Source organism: Chaetura pelagica, unplaced genomic scaffold (genome assembly GCF_000747805.2).
Source record: "Chaetura pelagica isolate M959 unplaced genomic scaffold, ChaPel_1.0 scaffold17, whole genome shotgun sequence".
Taxonomy (NCBI): domain Eukaryota; kingdom Metazoa; phylum Chordata; class Aves; order Apodiformes; family Apodidae; genus Chaetura; species Chaetura pelagica.
This window is the reverse complement of record NW_009970726.1, coordinates 4,882,736-4,887,351: the sequence shown is the minus strand read 5'-3', so window position 1 is coordinate 4,887,351 and position 4,616 is coordinate 4,882,736.

Below are 4,616 nucleotides of genomic sequence, written 5' to 3'. Positions count from 1 at the left end.
TTTTAAGCATGACACCTCCTCTGTCCAAAGCACAGCTCCCACAGGCACTACCTATCTCTTCGACAACTGTTTGAATGTCATGTTCTGTATCATGTGGGGACAGAGAGACAGGGACAATCCAGATCACTGTCCTTCCTATCACTGCCCTTCCTTGCTGCAATTTGCACTCCCCTTCCATTTGTGCTCAGAGAGGACGGACTGTGGGAGGTACCAAAATCACAGTCTTACCTTGAAGACTGCTCTGATGTTTCAAAGGCTGTTTTTTGCTTCATGCTCTGCAATAAATACCCACTTCTTCTGCCACAGTGCAAGCCCTTCTGGAAAGTGAAAAAAACTGTCCCTCATCCCACCCCCACTCCCCACCCAAAAAAGGGCACTCAAGAATTTCAGAACATGAGAAAAAAAGCATTTTTCATCCTTAACTTGGATCTTGCAAGTAGCTCAAGCTGCATATTTGGCATGGAAAATGCCAAACATTTTTAAGCTTGGCAAAATCATAAACAAGGAAAACTGTGGTCTTATAGCAGGGAAAACTGTTCAGCTCAGTAAGTAGAGGTTCTAGGCCACTGCAAAATAGCAGTTGATATAAGATCTATAAAAAGAGTTTCTCCACATAGGATTCAAAGCTATTAAGCTGAGGACTGGTGTATGAAGACCCAGAAGGACTGCAGAAAATCCTCTACATTTTCCTGTAGACATTCACTGAGATTAGACTGACACCAAGAGTTGTACTGAACTAAATCTGCAGCCAAAAAGTGACAGTGTCTCTCGGTTGATGTGAGTAGCCAGTCTGCCTAGATTGATTCATTAGATTTCCAGTCTACACTAACAACCTGCAGGATTAATGAATGGACCATGATTAATCCCTTGTTAAATCAAGATGACAACAAATATTCACACAAGTCAGCTTCTTTTCTCCTACAGATGGCTTCTTCAAACCTGCTAGAGTTCACTTGCAGAAAGTCCTGTTCAGAACAGAAAGGAAAAGCACCCGTTTGACACCAGCTCTCTCTGTGTGAGCATTGCCTCTCCCTGCTTGCTTTTCTCTTCTTAAGGGACAAAATGTGGGAAAAGAAACAGGGACTCGAAAAAGGTTTTAATTTAGATACCTAACCTGAGATAGATATCGATGACTATTTGTCATCCCATATGCTGTTTCGGGTTCTCTGCTTTACGCTCATAATTCTTTTGGGTTTAGTTTTCACTGATCCGTGTTTTCCTCAAAGCCTCTTGTACTGCAAGAGAGAAGAGCTCCCTGAAGCTGGTTTGTGTAGACCTTTAAAATAACACTATCTGACACATTAAAAGACAGGCACAGCTGCAGTGAAGGGACTACACTTTTGATCTCAGGGAAAAAAAATTAAAATAATATGGGTTTAAAGAGCATTCATTTTATGCAAACAAATCTGTACAGAAGAACAGTGCAAGAGAAACGTGTGCCCTTTAGAGACTGGAGAAAGCAGCTGGCCTGGCTCGTGCAGGAAGCAGCCTGCAGGTGCTGGGAACTGGCCAGAGAGTGAGATTCCCAGCTGCTGGACTCAAACCTGGCCTTTGCCACTGCGGAGCAGGAGGATGTGCTAGAGGAAGTGAGGCTCTTGTGATAGCTGTCCCTGGAGGGATGTCTACCCCCATCTGCTCCAAGTGCTTAAAGGGAGTTGCTTGGTTCTTTGCATCTATCAAATGCAGGTATCTATCAGGCTAGATGTTGTGTTTGTCTTTTCCTGTGAAATAAAGCTTAGTGTGAGAAATATTTGTTCAGAGGTGGTGGCTGGCAGGCATTTCTCTGAAGGGCAGCCTGTGGTCTGACTTTGGTCAGCTCAGAAAGAAGGCAGATAAATGCTTTTGGAGAGCTGCACAGGAAGAGTTTGATCTATTACTCATTTAAAATAAGGATTTTGTGTTTTCAGGGTTTGAAACATTTTCTCTTTCTTTCCTTTTTTTTTTTTTTTTTTTTTTTTTTCTGTCCTACTGTCATGACTATGGATTTTCTTCTCATTCAGTGTCTTTTATTTGAATACCCTGCCCTGTCATAGGCAGTATTAGAAGGTGAGGGGAGAAGGGGAGACAAAAACAGTGCAATGGCCGCATGTTTCTTCCCAGACAGGCAGATCTGAAGTCCTTGGCCTTCATCTCCCTCCTATAGTTTATAACAGCTAAGGGATGAGTAAAGGTAAAACATGTTATGCTGTGTTGTGTGACTTGCAAAAGGCTGGCAGGTCCAAGGACTGTGTAACGACCTGAAACCAACACAACACAAGTGATGTGGTGGCACTGCCTGCCTTTTGTGTCACCACAGAGGAGGAGATATACCAAGGCATCTGTCCCATCTCCCAGCTAAGACAGGAAAGAGAAGATGTGTAGAGAGATGGAAACCAAACATTTTAAGAAAAACACGAGAAAGAATAGAAAACACTCATAAAGATGTAGTGCCAGTACAACCTTTTCCTACCTTTGGATCTCAAAATGCTTCACAATTTTATATGATGGAAAGTACACAAAGCCCATTACCAAGTTCACCAAACCTGTTTACATCAGAATCAAGGATGAAAAATTACATTCACACTACTGTGAAATGTTCCTCTTTCTTCCTCCCAGGTCATCTTGTGACATGTTTCAATATAAACATCTCCTTCCCCACAACAGAGCTCTGCCAAGTTCAAAGGCTGGAGGAAATCTAAGGTAAACTTGAGATTGAGATGGATTTTAGGAAAAATGGGGTTAATTTGGCAGCATCTCTTTCAAACTTTTAGAAGAATGTGAGGTTACAAAGCAGTTGGACAATTAATTCTTCAGTTCATTGGGTGTTCCCAGTCACCCTGGGACCAAGCTCCCCACAAAAGAAGTGCCAAGACACAGCTTTGCTCCTTCACCATCAAGCTAAGATGCCTAATCCCTTCCCAGCTATTCTTCAGCCATCTCCACATGATCAACAATGAAAAACAAAGCCAGGCTCCATAGGCTTTTGTTTTAGTCACTGCCCTCAAGCTATTTTCCATACAAGTGTGAAATGTCAACTTTGCCTGCACTGGATCTGAAACCACAGGGCTGGGATTGGACAGTTCAGTTGCTGTATCAAAATCAAGTGTGATTATGGGTTACATGTTTGGAACAGGGGTATAGGATGGCTGGCACGAAAGGAGCTATGGACCTCTGGCTGCTAGAGTTTGGCAAATGGAAAGAAACTATGGTTAATTCCATTTTGAAGACAGCCTCTTAGTGCTTTGCCTCCATGACAGCCATCACTGGAATAAAACCCAAGTGTTTTGAAGTATTATAAAAAATTCTCCCTTGCCAGAAGAGTCCAGTAGCCTGAAGTATATAAACCCAATCTCATAATCTGGATAGGTACCAGGCAGAGAGGGGAGTCTGACTGCCATGCATTGGCTTTAATTCTTTTTTGAGATTCTGGGTTTTGTCTCCATCTCTCCCTCTGACAGTATTCTGTTTTGTAGAAATAATGTGATACTCGGTAAGAGTAGGAGAAATTGTGTCTGTATAGACCACTAGTTAGAGTAAACTGGTTGTTAACTATTGGCATTTCATTTTAGAAAGAGAAGTTTATCAAAAAGCAAGTTTTTGTCCAGAGTGCAAGGGGTAAATGAGAACAAGCCAAGTACAACACCAAGGGCAGGGAGGAGGGATGGCTATGGGAGGAAAGCAGGATGCTTGGAAGGGGTTTACTGAAGAGTCAAATGTTGTTTTGGCCAAAGTAGAACTAGACGTGTTGTGCCAAGAGCAAATGTTGGTGAAGTAGACACAGATGTTTTAAAAGGTCAGTGGTAGCTGGTGAATATGGTGACACTGTCGAGTAATTTCACATACATGTTGTTGATCACTTCCTAGTCCTGGGAAATCCTCTCATAGGGTCCCCATGCCTTCGGGGAAGTTGCTACAGCAGAACCCAGGTGTCTCAGGGATGCTAGAGGGGCAAACCCGTTGATGGTAGTAAATGGACTGGCCACCTCTAAAAAGCAGTGCTGAGCCAGGGGCTGCAGTGAGGGCCTCTGCACACCTGAAGCTGAGTTCAAGCCCATGCTTCCAGGTAGGCCTATCCTAAGGAAAGCCACAGTGAGAGTGCTTTCAAGACAGAAGAATATTGATACATCTCACAGGTAAATCCATGGAAGTGTGAGCTCCAGTGAAAAGTTGTCTGAATTTTCTCTCTTTCCAGATCTGCCAAATGATGCTGCTGTGTGTCACAGCCCCAGCCAGGGCAGCCACACCTCACCTACCTGTCCTCATCTGCTGCCGGCTCTTCCTGCCCCTTGTCCAGGCTCCGGTTTAGCAGGACTTGGACCCACCACCTCCCCTCTGTCATCTCTGCCTCCCCCCCAACCCCAACCTGTCTCCGACCGCTCCTGTTCGCACTTCAGAGCCCCCGTGCTCTGCAGCAGGAGGAGCCCGGCCCGCACACACCCTCCCCGGGGCACTGCCCCTGCCCAGCAGCCCCGGGCAGGCGGGTGAGGGCAGGGGCGGAGCGGCCCTCGGGGCGGAGCGGCCCTCGGGGCGGAGCGGCCCTCGGGGCGGAGCGGCCCTCGGGGCGGAACACGGGCAGGTGCGCACAGCGGAGCGGCAACGCGCCCTGCCCCGCCGCGCCCGCAGGGGGCGCTGGGGGA